Genomic DNA, 18028 nt, shown 5'->3' with positions numbered 1-18028 from the left:
AGGTGTGTTACTTTTATTTATGCTCTGGAACATTTGTTTAATGATGCAAAGATGTGTTTGATTAAAAAAATTCACCTGCGGTCAGGAGGCTGAGTCAGCAATTAGTTGACAGGAAGTGGTAGGGAGGAGCCAGGTGAGAAAGGGTTTATAAGGAGGGGTGAGGAGACTCACAAGGGTTTTTGGAGGACTCAAGCCAGGAGAGGAGGTGAGCTACTTGTTATTCAGCCTCTCTGTAGAGCAGAATTCCACCTTAACCTTTGAATCTTGAGTTCTTTAGAGGGAGAGAGGTTTAATTAAGTTCCCTTTGTATGTAGCTTTGCAAGAGTTGAAGCCAGAGGGAACAGATTTCCCTCTGGCTGTGGCCCTTGCAGCTTAACCACTACTGGAAGTGGCAGAGTTGCAGTTGCTGATTCAGACAGCTGTGGCTTAAAAGGCAGCAACCATTTAAAAAAGGACAACAAATGGGAGAAGGTTAGATAATTTTATAATCACAAGTTCAGTTCATATGAGAAAATCCTATAGCTTAGCAGGTGGATAATAATTTTCTTTCCTTTCATAGTAACATGCAAGTGAAATTTGAAAATCCATAGAACTTTATAATGCTGTTAAAAACTGATTGTTCATAGTTCATGTGTTTCCATTCATTTGGCTATTTGTCCCTGTGCTTTATCCAACCTTGGTCTCAACAATTCTCGCTCATATAAACCCTCCTCATTCTCGCTAATTGGACTCCCAGAGATCCACCCGGGGTCTAGTCATGGATCTCTGCATCCAGATCCCTCAGTAGTTGGATGAGGTTTCTAGCACAACAATTAGGGTGTTTGGCCATCCCATCACCAGAGTAGGTCAGTTCGGGCTGTCTCTCGACCACTGCCAGCAGTCTGTTGTGTGGGTATCTTTGTGGATTTCTGTGGGCCTCTCTAGCACTTTGCTTCTTCCTATTCTCATGTGGTCTTTATTTACCATGGTCTCCTATGGCTGAGGGGTCCCCACTGGATCAGGCCCTCTGAATGGATGAGACAGTTGATTGGCTTGATCTGTTTGGGAGGCATCCAGGCAGTGGGACCAGATCTTGTGCTCATTGCATGAGTTGGCTGTTTGAAACCTGGGGCCTATGCAGGATTGTTTGGCTCGGCCTGGGAGGAGGGGACTAGACCTACCTGGACTGAGTCTACCAGGTTGACCTCAGTCTGTGGGGAAGGCTTTGCCCTGGAGGAGATGGGAATGGGGGGGGGGGGGGTTGGGGGGAAGGTGAGGGGGACGGGAGGGGGGAGAACAAGGGAATCCGTGGCTGATATGTAGAACTGAATTGTATTGCAAAATAAATTAATAAAAAAAAAAACAAAAAAAAAAACAAAAAAAAAAACAAAAAAAAAAAACAAAAACTGATTGTTAGTTAAGAGTAATATAATACAGCAAGGATCAAATCCATGTAATTGTTGACATCGCACCCCCCCCTTCCCAAATTTACTAATTGAGCAAGAAGAATAAGGTAAGCAGTTTGTGTTTTCTGGCCCTGATAGGAGACAGTTTAGTGGGGAAAATAAATAAATTTAAAGGCAGCGAAGGATCCACACAATACACAAATGCCTCTTTTAGTCTGGATTCAAATTACTGTAGTTATTTTCTTGTATCGCAAGACAATATGTGAGGACTGTCTAATGCCATCTCCCCTTTTAGAATTTTAAGTAGGTTTGTTAGTGCATTGGAAATACCAAGCGCAGCTCATAAGGCTGAGGAGGAATTGGGAAATGAATTCCTTTCCCCTGCTCTGCCCTAGCTTGTACAGTTAGCTTTTTCATAAGCTCCTTCCTTTGTTCTCACCAAAAATCAGAGAGAATTTAAGATTAGACTGATCATCAAATACCTCATCCCATGCCGCAGGGTCACTTTTGGGCTATGGAGGCTGTGTATCTAGAGGAGAATCCAGTAAGGGAGCTGGAGAACTATCACCAGGATAGTTATTGGTGGCACTGTTTTTACTTTTGCTTTTGCCTGACCAGGAAAAAATCTTCTTTTCTGTCTCTTTTAGCAATTTTAAGGTTCGATCATCCAGTTTATATTCATTCAGGAATTATCTCTCTCTTCCTCATGATTAATATCCTCTTTATGTTCCTTAAGCATTTAGATAACTCTGAATTAATGCCCAAGTTACCCAAAACTGAATGGAGCTCCTTTCCCCTTCTTTATACACTTTTCAATATTCTTTCAGATTCTGTCCCACACACACTTCTTCATCTAAAGTTCCTTCTTCTGGAAACGAGGGATTACAATCATAAACAACTTGAAAGCAGTCTAATAACTGTGATTTTAATATTGTGTTCCTCCTCTCTTTAAACACGATTCACAAGCTTGACATGAGGCAAAGCCTCTCCTGTTTTTGCCTGGCTGTTCTCACTCCCCTCCTTCTGTGAGGGTCCCCACGCTCTTACCGTGTAGCCCCCACTTCGGGTCCCCGTTCAGGCGGCACTCGTTCACCGCTCTAGTGGTGGTGAGACCTGGGAGAGTGGAGCCAGTAAATGAGACAGACCAAAGTCTCACGCAATAGCCAACTTTATTTAGAACATCCGATAATTTCTACCTTGAGCATTAAGAGAAGTCACGTGAGTAAGGAGCACAATCACAAAGGCAAGTCGCACATGACAGACAAGCCACATGTGGTGGGCAAGCCACATATGGAAAAACATGTTTTTCCACACAGGAATATAAGGAAATAACAATACCCATTTATAATGAATAATCAGAAGTAAGCTCACTCCTATCTACCACACCTAGGAGGATCGTGAAAGCACATCCCAAGAACAATTCTGTTTTGAAGAAACTGAGGTCATGACGTTAGACTTTTGTCTTGTTTTCTCACAAACACTCAGAATTCTCACACAGCTCAATTCTTGGACCTTGCTCCAACACACTGCTTTTTTTTATTTTTATTATTTTCATATTACTTAAAACCTAGAAGATTGAGAAAAGTTATATTTAGAAATTATGTTCTGTGTTCCTATCCTCATTGGGGTTTTTGTCAATTTGACTCAAGTTAGAGTCATCTGAGAAGAGGTAGCCACAACTGAGAAAATGTCTCCATAAGACTGGCCTGTGGCAAGCCTGTCAATATTTTCTTAATTAATGATTGATGTGGGAGGGCCCAGACCATTATAGGTGAGGTCACCCCTGGGGTATACAAGGAAGCAAAATGAACAAGCCAGTAATTATTATTTTTCCATCCTGCCCCTCCTTGAGTTCCTGCCATAACTTTTCTTCCATGATGGATTGTAATATGGAATTTTAAGTGGAATAAACCACTTCCTTCTAAATTGTTTTGGTCATGGTATAGAAATCCTAAGTAGGACACACCCAGTTACACCAGCAATACTAGGTACTTACATTTTGTTTTCTTTATTTGTCATTTTTTTCCAGATTTTCTAAAGATACATTTTCATTTTCTTCTTAAAAGTTTGAATATACATTGGAATAACAATTGAGTATGTTTCAAGAATTGTTCCTATTTTTCCTAAAAATAACAGGATTTATTTCCCCCAAACAAGAGCATTCTTTTGCAATTCAATTGTAAGATCAGGAAAATCAATATTAATACATTGTCAATATCTAATCTCTCTCTATATATAACAATTTTTTAAAGTTAATGTGTTTTATTTATCAATTGTGAGTTTACCATGGCATGTGGATAGAGGTTAGAGGACAACTTGTGGGGTTAGTTTTACCTTTCCATCATGGAGGATTAAACTCAGGCCATCAGGCTTGGTACTTTTGACTCTAACCAGCCTATATATTCAAACAGAATGGTTGTTTCAGAAATGTATTTTGTTGTCATATTTTCACAACCCAGGACAATTCCAGGATCATGTATTACATTTAGTTATATTATTCTTTAATCTAAAGATTTTCCTCTTTCTAACTTCTTCCTTCCCTCCCTCCTTCCCTCCCTTCCTCCTTTCTTTCTTTCCCAGCCACTTTAGTTTTTCTTTATCATCAGTGATCTTGACATTAAAAGGTATAAGTTGGTTTTTTGATACAATGTCCTTTAGTTTGAGTTTGCTCAATGTTGTTGGATAACCCTTTCCTGAATCAATTATTAGTATGACATTACAAAACGCTAACTTTCTTTCTTTTCTTTCACAGCTAATAATATTCTGTTATACAGAAGAATTTATTCCCATTTTATGTGTTTGCAGTATTAGGTATTTATATCACTTTTGGGCTTATGGGTTTTTATTTTGTTTAATAGGTTATGATATTTCATTTTCATCATTTATTTTGATCTCAAATTGCCCCTTGTACTTGAGATTTTAAAAACAGTATTACTTTTGCTTTTTTATCCACTTAAGTCATGCAATATGGACCTAAAATGTTCACACTGGACTTAAAAAATAAACATAGACTGACAGCAAGGAAACTGACTATTGAATACATAAAAATCAATCATGAAAATCAGTAATTTTCAAGACTGGTGGCTTTGTTGTAATCAGATATAACTTTTCAAACGGTCTACCACTGTTTCTTTTTTGTTAGTATAGTATCATGTTTATTATCATCAATGATTCTGGGGTGTTCACTTTAGTTTCATCTTTTCTCTGTTTAAGCATTCTTTTGACCCCAAAGAACAGCCTACGACATTGTAGAATAAAGTTAAATGTGTTTATAATAGTTTGTATGCTATTGATTCTCAACAGTTATTCTTCTGGGTTCTTCATGGCTCTGTTTTGTTTTGGATAATTCCTATTTTGGTCACATACACAGAGTTATATGACATCTTTGGATATTATCCACACATGTGGAGCTGCAGGCTGTCCAAAAGACTCCCAAAGCATCCAACCTATTGCTGTTTCCCTTGGTTACCCCCAAGAGGTAGAAGTGCTAAAGGTAACATGTACTTCAAAAACAGGGCCCAGAGACTCCTGAGCTGGAACTGAATTGATAATACATCCCTGGGAACTAGCTTTCATGGTACCAGAAGGTACCATGCAAGCTTCCAAATGAGGGAGGCAAACAAACATTCCTACCCAGATATGATACCTACAAGCCACGTCAATGGCCAGCATGCCACAATAACCCTACAGGAGCAGTAGTGACCCATATACTTTGGTGACAACCAACAGATCTCTAATTGTACTTAAGACCTATTTAACAAGAGGGAGTCCATGCCTGGTACTGGTATCTACTCAGTGCTAGTGAAATCAAACTGGAGGAGAATCTACAACCAATCATTTACTGATCAATCAGTCCATAACTCCCTGACACCAATCTATAAACACTTGTCATTGTACTCACAGACAAGTGTAGTCTTCTACCCTCATTAAGAAAACTCTTTGCAACAGATGGAGACCACTACAGAATACCGCAATAAATCAAAATGTGGAGTTGTAGCACCCAGTTCCAATGGACACATCAACAAAATATTCCTGTACCTAAGACTTGGGAAACATTGTGGAAGAGGGGGCAGAAAGATAAGGACCCCGTGGATTTCCTGTGAGACTATTTCTCCTATGTAGATGAATTTCTAAATGGTCTTATTAAATAAAAACATGGAGCCAGGTATAGGGATGAGAACCTGAGAGATCAGGGAAATAGGGAAAGCCACAGCTAACCTCACCTCACTCAGAGCACAGCTTCCATACGGAGCTACTCCTGTACTCCTAGTAACGTCAGAAGTTACACCTATAAAGTCTCGCCAATAAGACTGCCAAAACGTGAGCTGAACAATGGTGATACCTACAAACATGTCAAACTGCATGGAGAAAAGCTCATGAAGCCTCAACCCTACACAAAGATCCATAGGCAGTGGAGAAAAGCTGGGAATGGGAGGAGTGGCCTCCCCAGGGAAGAGCACAACAATTGGTTGTCCTGTGCCAAACAGTCAACCCTGAAAATAAACATACAGGTAGCATTATACGGACTGAACGGGCTATATTATATGCATGCAATAACAATTAGTTAAAACAAAAGAGGCCATGAATTTGGAGGAGAAGGGGGAGGTGTATGGGAGTATTTGAAGGGAGGAGAGGAAAGGAAGACATGCTGTAATTTATAATCTCAAAAAATAAAGTAGACCTTCTTCTGCAAACCTATGTGTGAGCATGCCTATTTCTCCTCATATTGTCCTCAAATGAGTGGCAAGGGAGGCCACCATCGCTATTGCGCATAGGAAACCATGTGTGCAGACTGAAGAACACATTGAGGAAATGAGAGGTTGCAAGGATCCTAGTTTAGATCTTAAGCATAGAGAGCATATTATCAGCCCCATTATTCACTAGACTCTTCGTGGGCTTGGAAAGCAGGTGGGTTCTTTAGATTTCGAGGAGCCTACTAGATTAAAGGCACCAAAATAGGACTATCTAGGCAGCCACTGGGTATGACTATGTTGGGGTCTATGCTGGTGTTGGGTGAAGCCCAAATGAAGCTTGGGGCAGTAGTTTCTCTGGGACACCTTTAGTCTTTATTTTACTGGTGATATGTCTAGAGGATAGTGTTGACTTTGCAGTAGAAAGAGGATTACTCTAATATGTAAATTGTTATTTTCAATGGCAGAACCACACTGATGTTGAACTTTACCATAAATATCATGAGTGCACCAAATCTTAATCCCATAGAAATATTTCTAGTGCAAACTGACTTTTCATTTGTGTGCTTTTAATTTTAGAGATGGCATTTGCTTAGCTATGCCCTCATCTAACCTCCCTGAAATACTGACATTGCAAACAGGGCATCTAAAGTTGGTTCACATTTGTTAGAACGGCCGATAGGAAAAAAAACAAAAAAAAACAAAACCTGTGTGCTACAATAGTAAATATAGCACGGATTCAGATGACCTCTGTTCGTCTCCAAATGTGATAGATTCAAAACTTCTCACATTGATTTAAAAAAAAAAAAAAAGAAGAACCCAAGAAACAAGTCAAAGTGCAGTATGTGAAAACTAGCTCTCTGGTCTGCAGATGTGTGAGGAGTTTCCAGCTCAGCCCTGCAGAGCTGACTGAGGATCAGTGATAGCACGTTGCTTCTGCAGGAAAGCCTCAGAGGGAAGGTGCACTGCTCACTGTCATTTTGCTGGCCGGCCTGAATATTACACTTGCTGCTTCATTCTTTAGAAGAATAAACATTTACATACCATTATTTGGTCAGGAACAAAGCTTGGTGCAAGGAGTGTACTGTTTTTCTTTTATAAACGATGAACCGATTATTTCTTCACTTCTGGGCCCACTGATGACTAGTTTCAAGTTAGTAATTGTTTGTTGATGACAATTGTTGATTAAACACTTGTCAATGCTAAATGTAGCATAAGACTCATGGAAGCTGTTTCTTGTAACAACTCATAGTTTTGTGACAGGACAGTCATATCTTCATCCTCTGTCTTAGAATTGAGAGTGGGGAGGGAGGGACAGAGGGGGGGGGGGGGGGGGGGAGGGGAGAGAGGGGGGGAGAGAGAGAGAGAGAGAGAGAGAGAGAGAGAGAGAGAGAGAGAGAGAGAGAGAGAAGATAAAGCAACACCTTTCTTAGCTCTTCTTAATTAAGTCAACCTTCTGTTAATTAGATGATATTTCAGACTGCCAGCAAAGGGAAGGGCAATTTATTCCAAGTGGACCTGAGGGACCCTTTTAAGCAATAGAAATGTCCTATATGTTAATTTTGTTGATAGCTACAGGAGTGAACACATTTTTCAGCACTAAAAAATGATTACTTATTTTGAAAGGATACATAGACTTGAATATATTTAAATTGTAGCTTGCTTTAATTTATAAAGCTGACCAAGAAATAAATTCTCAACTAACTGAACATTGTTCAAAGGACATGAACCAGAAATTCACAGCATAGGAAGGCAAATAGCTCAAAAAAATGTGCTGATGCTAACCTCCTTAAAAATGATGGAAGTGAACTATGACATGCTGTGTTAACCTATAAATTTGGAAATATTATTGACAATAATAATTTCTATGTGGGAAACTTAACTTGTTGAAGTATATATTGTCATCATGCCTATTAAGGGTGGATTGGGCACAATTAAAACATTTGTGATGCATACACCTTTGTTTCAGTCATTACACTTTTGGGAGACTTATACAGCAAAAATACTTGCATGTAAAATACATACATACCTGTAACCTATAGAACTGTAAAAAATTGGAGATTATTATTTAAATGGACTGGCTAAATGAATTCTGGTGTATTCACACAACGCAATGTGGCTGTGAAATGAGAAAATCTCTGAATGGTATAGATGTGTGTGCCTGTATGCCCTTGTGTGTGTGCACATGGCATGTGTATGTATGTGTGTTTGTAGATCTTAATATATAAATTCAAAGATAAGGCATGCTTTTCAGATACATCATTTTCCCTAATCCTCTTCCAAGATACAAATAAAAATCTTTGACATTACATATGCAGAAAAACAAAACCAAGAGCCCCAAAATATAAGAAGATTCTGGAAGGCAAAAAGGAGATAGTATTACAACTATGATTCTCAGAACCCACAAGACACAGGGAATGAACACATTTGAAGTTTTGTTCTTTACAGATTTGTTGAAAAAGCTGGTGACCTATAAATACCCACAAATACAGATACAAAGTGATATTGGGAGAGTATCTCAGGTTTAAAACTTTTGATAAATTATAATTATATCATTTCCCTCCTCCTTCCTCCAACGCCTCCCATGCCTCTCATTCGCAAATTCACAACTCCTTTCTCTTCAGTTATTATTGTTACACACACACACACACACACACACACACACACACACACACACACACATACACACACATAAATGAATAAATATATAAATACAACCTGTTAGTCCATTTAGTTACTTGTATGTTTATATCTTTGGCACCGATCACTTGGTATTGAATAACAAATTAGTGTGCTCATCCCTGAAGATATTTAAGTTTCCCTCTCTCAGGAGTCATTAATTATTTGTAGCTTTTCATCTAGGGGTGGGGCCCTGGTAGATTTCCTCCATCTTTGTTGGCATGTCACTTGGTGTTGTCATTGTGCAGGTTTTGATTCAGCAGTCTTGTTGAGATTTCATGGATATAGCATCCCTGTCATATCTAGAAGACACAATTCTGTGGTACACGTTGATCTTTGGCCTTTACAGTCTTTCTGGGCCTCCTCCATGATGTTCCCCAAGCCTTAGGTGTAGGGGTTGTATTGCAGATGTATAACCTGGGGTCGGGAACCCCAACAGTCAGTTGTTCTATGTGATTTGACCAGTTGTGGCTTTTGGTAATGGCCTTTGTCTGCTTTGAAAAGAAGCTTCTCTGAGAAGGGTTAAGAGCTGCACTAACCTGAGGATATAAGGATAGATGCTGATAATCAGTTAGAAATCACACTGGTTTAGAAAAGTAAAGTAGTAGATATTGTTCTCTAAGATCCATGGGTAGTTGGCAAGGTTTATACAACTAGGGAAATGTAAATTAAAACAATTTTGAGATTTCTTTTTACCCCAGTCAAAATACTATGACTGAGAAAACAATTGACAACCAGTGCTGGTGAGGATGTGGGGAAAAGGAACTCTTGTTTGGTGTTGTTAGGATTGCAAACTAGTGCAGCTGATATAGAAATCAGTGCGGAGAAATACAAAAGTAGATCCACCGTATGACCCAGCACATACCTAGGCATATACCCAGTTGACTCAACATCCTACTCCAGCCATGTTTATTGCTGCTCCATTCACAATAGCTAGGTAATAGAAAAAAAAAACTAAATTTCTTTCAACTTAAAAAAGATAACGAAAATAGTAAATATATATATGTATATATATACATATATAGATATATATTAGAAGTATTTAGCTATAAAGAAAAATGAAATCATGTAATTTGCAGGTAAATGGATGTAACTGAGTAACCCAGACCCAGAAGGACAAATTCTACATACTTTTTCTGGTCTGTGGTTCCTAGATCTAAATATTCAGATGTAAGCATTTAACCTGGAGTAACTGAAGAAACAAGGAAAGTAAAAAGCAACCACGGTGGATGAGCTCTTGAGAGGGGAGTAGCAGTATACAGGTTTATGAAGTAAGAAATGGGAAAACAGGGTAGCATGAATTTGGAGAGAGGAAAGACAACCCAGGAGAAGAGCGGGAAAGCAGGGATAAATAACACAAAGGGTGTTTGAAAAAGCCATAGGGAATCATATTATTCATATACAACACACATGTCTACACATAGGTAAAAAAGTTAAATTTACCCCCAAGAGCCATAAACTGTGTAACAGAAGCCACAGTACCAAGCACAACAAACCTCTCTTAGGGTTGTTGCTCAGGGGAGTCCAAGAGCCTGCCAGAACAATATAGGCTATTGCTGTTGTCTCTGGCTATCTGCTGGATGTTGAAGCTAAGTCCGTAATGCTGAAGATACCAAATCTTTGGGCACGGGATTTGGAGGATTCAAGCTGGATCTGACTTGAGAGTCTCCTACCTGAGCACTAGCTTTCATAGTGCTGGGAGATGCTATGCAAGCTGAGGAGGAAGGAAAACAGTCAATAGTTCTACCCAGCTGGTGTTTGTGAACAACAACAATCAGCTCTGGCTGCTGGGTGACTAAATATCCTAACTGTTGAATCAATGCCCACTTATCTGCTGTGTTGATTCATCCATTTTCTCTGTTGCTTCCTCTGGGTGTGCATGCATGTGTATGTGTGTAGAATGCACATGTAGGTGCACATGTGCAAATTTTAGGTAGAAGGGTAAAGAGGGAAGAGAATGGCACAATGGCACATTATCTTAGTGAGGGTTTCTATTGCTGTGATGAAACACAATGACCAAAGCAACTTGGGTAGGAAATGGTTTATTAGGCTTATGCTGCCATATCACTGTTCATCATCAAAGGAAGTCAAGACAGGAACTCAAGCAGAGGAGGAACCTGGAGGCAGGAGTTGATGCAGAGACCATGGAGGAGTGCTGCTTACTTGTTTTGCTCATTGCTTTCTTACAGAACCCAGGAACACCAGCCCAGGAATAGTACTACCCTTCATGTGCTGGCCCCTCCCCCAATCAATCCCTAATCAAGAAAATGCCTTATAGCTGAATCTTATGGAGGCATTTTCTCAGTTGAGGTTCCCTCCTTTCAGAGAACTCTAGCTTGTGTCAAGTTGACATAAAATTAGCCAGAACCCACATCCTATAATTTTGTCTTTGGGCTTCTATTAATTTCTCACTTTACTTTCTATCTCAGACAGTTCACATATACTAAACACATGCCAGATATCACACAAGTACTTTAATTGCTAAATTAATCCTTCTAAGAATGCCCTGAGTAAAGTTTTATTAATGCCATGCCCGTTTTGTGGATGAGGTAAATAAAACAGGATGAGGTATAAAGCTTTACAAAATCATCACAACTTGTGAGAGACAGAACTAAAATTTAAATGCAGGTAAATCTATGTCAGCTAACATGTGGTAGCTGTTCTCTGATCTGGGTTCTTAGCTGCTCTTACTTGACAGACTGACAGAATGATATAGATGCTTGACGGGGGTGAGTGTAGCCAATACACTTCCAGAAATGAGATGGGGAAAGAGGTGAGGATAAAGTAATAAACACCCATACTCTGAATGCTTAAGAGCTCATATCCCCACGAGAGCACCACATGCTTTATAGATAGAACAGCGGAGTGGAGTACTGCTACTCAGAGGGAACCCCAAAGTCCAAGACATTCAATATACAACTTAGCGATTGCTGGTATAATAATGAATATTTTTCTGCTAAGAGGAATTTTGTGTTCTAAAAGGTAAATACATGAACACTACACAGTTCACATTAACTTGATTTATCCATGTCATAAACTACATGCATTTCAGTATATCATGTTTACTCCATAAAAATACAATTTTATGCATCAATTAAAAATAAGAACAAAATAAAATACATACATTTGTGGCAATATCTTTGGGGGAACATTTACGATGAGATAAATCATTGAGTCAAGTGTGCAAATCCCCCACCACCCTGTTTCCACTCCAGGAAATTGAACATTAAGAGAAGGGAGCAAAATGGTGAAAATTTTCTATTGGTAAAAGGGTCATGGTTGTGCCTCTTACTAAGAAAGATTGGTAGTAGAACTGTCTGGGTGAAGAAGAAGAAGGAGGAGGAGGAGGAGGAGGAGGAGCAGGAGGAGGAGGAGAGGAAGAAGAATGGAGGGAGGCCATGTTTATATAACTGAATTCTGCTAGACTTGTTAGTCTTTCTTCTAGAGAACAAGGATGAGAGAGGTTGGTGACGAGAGGAAGTACATGTGGAAGTAGTGACACAAGACAGTTGGAATGGCAAAGCTTGTTTGGATGTGTCATGCTTGGAGAGAAATGGACTGTGTTGGAGCAAAGGTTGGAAAACCCAGGCTCCTGAGGGTAAATAAAGCTGACCCTGAATGCATTTTGTGATAGGTATGAATCAACTTGGAAGAAAACACCAGCTGTTTAAGACACAGCATTTCACTGTGCTGAATTATTTCAGTACATGACTTCCAGCCGATTCTGGCTGATGCAAATGTCCCTTCTATGGAGTTTGCTTTTTCTCAGTTCTCCTCATGTTTGGATTCCTGCTGCTAAAAGTGCACTCCAGGGACCAGGGCTGCAGCCAACCACCAAGTCTTATTCTAACTCTGACATTAGGCCACCACAACCCTTCGGGAATCTCAAAGATAAAAGGTCCGTGTGTTTAAATGTTTCCTTTCCCTTCCTGGACCCCTGCACTCCTGCGGCTTTATGCCTGGCTTTCCCAGATAATTGCTGGGATGTTGCCAGCCCTGGCTGAGACACTGGCTTAGAATCAGTTTCTCACTTGTCAATTTTGGGGAGTTTTCATACACCTCAGAAGAATGACTTCCTTCAGAGGCCAGTGCCTCTCAGGCTGCACTTCCGTAAGTACTTCCATTCTGTGGACAGAGCCTCTGTGCTGCCCTGACTGCCCTGAGGAGCATCAGTCCAAAAGCCTTCTCTCCAGATGCATCCTTTAAAGTCAGCTTCTTTTGTTGTGCTGTGACTCCCCCCTTCCCCCACTGAAAACTATCATCACTGTTCCACAGCTCGGCAGTCTAAGGTAGATTTCTGTGGTTAGTGAAGTGACAATATTCTAGTGTCTTGACTCTCTAGACTGCTGACATTTCATGTAGAATTTTTTTTCTAAAAATAGTTTCAGAGGCGATTGCAGCCATTGGACAAGAACAGTGGGGCTGTGGTGATGTCCTTTATAGCATTTTTCATGAAGTTTTCCTCATAAGTTACTTTCTGGATATTCATTGCTCAGTGCCTACCCATGCTCCCCAGGGCCAAACAATTCAATAGTGAGTTGACTTAAACAAATTTCCAAGAAAAATATATTTCTCTAAATGTAATTCAATGGTTTTGTCTCCTTTAATAGATTTCTTTAAATTAAAATGTTTACAGATGAAAATGATAATATGGTGTTTGCTTTGAAATAAACCATGTGTAAGGAAAAAGGAATGGGTAGGGGCATAAATAGAATCTTAACTCTTTAAGTGGTTTGCTTAAAAATGACATTTGTGGAAAACAGCATTGCTAGGAGTAGAGTGGAAAGTGATTTGCATATTGCTGGGGTTTGGACTTAAGAGCTAAACTTGGCAAGTTGGATTTTGAATATTTCTTGTGCCGCCTACACACTTTTGCATTTGTTAAAGCAGCATCCTGTAGAGGCCACCCTTAGAAGTCTGTAGTTTTTTTGAACATTACCATCCTCACAATCACACCACTGAGAAGTTAGCGAGTCTGCACTTTTCTCTCCAGTTCCCAGTGCCCCAGGTGGGTCTTCAGTGAGCCATGTTGGTAAAAGCCATAGTGACTTCAAGAAGGGGCTGCATGGGAAGTAGTCTGATGGGATGAGGGTCCACACTACCTCCAGCTGCCATAAGGAAGCCCTTCTCGCTGGATCCAGAGATCTGACAGATAGTTGGGAAAAAGTGAGCCTCTAAAGGGGAGGAGAGAGTATAGTTATTTGTTTAGACTCTGTCTAAGAGCTCTAGAGTTAAATTTATACTCATAAAGGCTTGTGAGATTAAATTAATTGAAACATTAATTAGTTAATGGAAAATTCTAGATGCATTGTATATTTTGTTTTGCTTTTCTTCAAAATACCAGCCAAGCCTTGTTGAGTTTAAACACAATTTAATCCTGAGATGTAGGTATAGTTTTGGAGTTGGTCTGTCCTAGGGTATATTATGCTTTTCCAACTGGTCTATCAGATACAGAATAAGGCAGGGATGATACCAGCAGAGAGATCATTTTTTATGTAGACAGAGAGATGGATATAGTTCATTAATCAGCCAACAATTTATGAGCAAATTATGCATAACACTGTATTCTTCAACTTCCCGCGTACCTGTGAGTGGCACCAAGGTAAACTGTGAAGCATTCCTTTGGACTTGCACTGTACAGTATAACATAATTCTTATTTGTGAGAAATCTAGAACCGAAGCAGCATTTACATTCAGGGCAATTGCAGTAATAGACACAGGGTTAGATGCCATCTAGAACATTAGTGCTGTATTAGTCTACTTCCAGTTTATAGTTGAGGGCTGGAGATGGAGTTCAGGAGCAGAGCACCTGCCCGGCTTGGACGAGGTTGTGGGTTTCATCCCTAGCGCCAGAAAAACAAAACAACAACAAATGGAAACTCCCATACTAAATCCAAATAAAAGTAGCTTCAGCAAGCTGAGCATGGGAGCCAGCCCTCGTGAGAGTTCAAAGGACCAAGATAGATGTGGACTGCGACCAGGGGTTTTCCGTTTGAGTCTTTCCAGCATCAGGATGAACAGCGCCTGTGGTCCCTTCTCCATGGACTTGCAGCTGTTCTGCAAGATGAAGCTGAGTATCACAACGTATCATTAGTAGGCTCACACTCAATATTTATTGCCATGAAAACCTCTGATTTTTCTTTCCCAGCCTAAAAGCAGTGGTTTGCTTAAAAATGACATTTGTGGAAAACAGCATTGCTAGGGGTAGAGTGGAAAGTGATTTGCATATTGCTGGGGTTTAGAACCTAGCCTGTAGTGATCCGGTGACCGCACTCTGGGCAGTAACAATATTCTGCCATCTAGTGGATCATTCTGAGAATAAACCGTGACTTTACTGAATCCTCTGGCTGGAAGGAAAGGATTTGTATTAGTAAAACAATTTTCCCACTAACTGAACTCCAAATGATTTTTTCAATAAAAAATACAATATAAAATTATTGTTTTATTAATGTTTAATTCATTTTTTAGTTCTTTTAATAATTACAGACACTCGCAATACATAAATCAAGACACCCCATTTCTGAATGTTTAGTGAGATGTGTGTGATATAAGCAAATATGATTATATTTAGTTTTTAAATTTTTTCTTTCCCATCTTGGAAGTAATAATGTCCAGAGAGAATATCCTTCTTCCCTTTGACCCTTTGACTTGAAATGTTGACTTTTCTTTCACTCACCTGTGGAAACAGAATGAATACTGCTTCTTAGTGTTTCAGTTTCTCTTTCTGCTGATGACAGTGTACACCTCCTAGGTTTACTGGAATGACTTACCATCGCAAAACACTTAGCTTCAATGTCATTGTTCCTACCAATGTTATTTAATGTGTGTTAACTTTTACTACTTGTGACAAAGATGTTTAGAAGTGGCCTTTCCCATGACAAGAGCCAGTTCACATATATGTAGCAAGAATTAATGAAAAAGGAGGCCATGAATCTGAAAGAGAGCAAGGGAGGGTATATGGGAGGTTTTGGTGTGAGGAAAGGGAAGGGAAAATGATGTAATCATATTATAATCTCAAAAATAAAAAAATAGAAGCAAGAGAAAACAGTGAAAACCTGGCCAGCAGCACAGCACAATAACCCTAAGGATGAAGTGGTGGCACACATACCTTGATGCTAACAAATGTTCTCCAATTGACTTAAGGTCTGTTCAATAAGAGGGAAATTAGCCTGGTACTAGAAACCTAGCCATCTACCCAGGGCTAGTGAAGTCATAGATATTGGAGCATTTATAACCACCACTTTACTAAAACAGTATAATCCCTAACTACCTTCTAAATATTTCTGCTTCCTCTTTATATGATGGCAGTGGAACAGGCAAAGATTCCATTCTCAAGAATGTATATCCCAGGGTGGAAAATACTGAGAAAGAGGACTGTAAAGGGGATGGATTTTTGGAAGTGAGATAATGGAGATAAAGGAGAGCCAGCAAAGCAAGACTGGTCCACTATCAGATACGAATTAAAAAGCACTGTCAGGGAAGAATTGTGTGGGAAGTGCATACAAGTGTATTCTGCATCACTGAGGATGAGTACTCAACTCAGGAGGTTTGAAGCAGATGAAAAAACCAAGACAAACTTACCTGTGCCTTTATGCCCATGTTGGTATCAGGTGTACATGGAGGGGAAGTTAGGTGATGATTTCACGTATGGAAGATAATTAGCAGAGAATTTAAATTATTACTCTCCCTCATGGTCACAAATCAAAGGTTATCATTTTGCTTTTACATTTGAGAATAAAAGTAGTTGTTAGCTTTGACATTACTCTTCCTGCAAAGCAGTAACACCTTTATTTTGGCAGGTGGAAACATGCTTGTTAGGAGGGATAAAAGGTTTTCTGAAAAAAAACCTAAGAATAAAAGTGGAAGTATCTTGGTGGCCCTGGGTGGATCTCTGGGAGTCCAATTAGCGAGAATGAGGAGGGTTTATATGAGCGAGAATTGTTGAGACCAAGGTTGGATAAAGCACAGGGACAAATAGCCAAATGAATGGAAACACATGAACTATGAACCAATGGCTCAGGGGTCCCCACTGGATCAGGCCCTCTGAATGGATGAGACAGTTGATTGGCTTGATCTGTTTGGGAGACACCCAGGCAGTGGGACCAGATCTTGTGCTCATTGCATGAGTTGGCTGTTTGAAACCTGGGGCCTATGCAGGATTGTTTGGCTCGGCCTGGGAGGAGGGGACTAGACCTACCTGGACTGAGTCTACCAGGTTGACCTCAGTCTGTGGGGAAGGCTTTGCCCTGGAGGAGATGGGAATGGGGGGGGGGGGGTTGGGGGGAAGGTGAGGGGGACGGGAGGGGGGAGAACAAGGGAATTCGTGGCTGATATGTAGAACTGAATTGTATTGCAAAATAAATTAATAAAAAAAAATTAAAATCAAAAAAAAAAAAAGTGGAAGTATCAGGATGCACTGTGTTTCCTCTCTTTCAGTCTTGAGATTTTGGATTTGGGTTTCTCAGCCCCCGAGGTTTTATGTTGAGCTCACTGTAGAAATATTTGGCAGCAGAACTGCTGAGAAGGTAATGACTTTCTAAAGTAATAAGCCTCTACTTTCTAGAATTCAAACCAAAGTAATTATGTGAATAATCTGAGTGTCCAGCCAACAAGGTTTAGTGCACATTCAGAACAGCAGGATGGGAGACAGGAAGTGTAGGAACAGGTAAAGCTTACAGAGGAGGAAGGTCCTATCACTGAATGCTGTTCTAGCACGATAATCAAATTTAAGAAGTTCACAGCTGCACACACTCAACAGTGGGTTAAAAAACATTGTGTGTACTTTGTGGGACTCAGTAAATACACATGGTGATCTATTCTAGTTTGCTTTTTATTTCTGTGATAAGCACCATGACCAATAGCATTTTGGAGAGGAAGGATTTATTTTAGCTTATATTTCCAGGTCACAGTTCATCAATGAAGGACACCAGGGTAGAAACTCAAGCAGGAACTGACACAGAAAACATGGAGGAACACTGCTTGCTGCCTTGCTCTCTGGTTCTTTCTTAGATAGCTTTCCTATGTAGCCCAGGCCCATATGTGTAGGTTTGGTGCTTCCCACAGTGGGCTAGACCCTCTCAATTCAATGATTAACTAAGGTCGCAGTCGTATATGATGGAGTCAATTCTTCAACAGAGGTTCCCTCTTTCCAGATGACTCTAGGTTGTGTCAAATTGACAATAAAAGATAACCAGGACATAGTTTAAGATAGTAGGTGCAATTATATTCCAGTTGTCTATAATCACATCACAAACAATTCCTGATTTGGGATGG

The sequence above is a fragment of the Peromyscus californicus genome, unplaced genomic scaffold (assembly GCF_007827085.1).
Source record: "Peromyscus californicus insignis strain IS unplaced genomic scaffold, ASM782708v3 Scaffold_5__1_contigs__length_169319896, whole genome shotgun sequence".
NCBI lineage: Eukaryota > Metazoa > Chordata > Mammalia > Rodentia > Cricetidae > Peromyscus > Peromyscus californicus.
Note: the sequence above shows the minus strand (reverse complement) of the source record.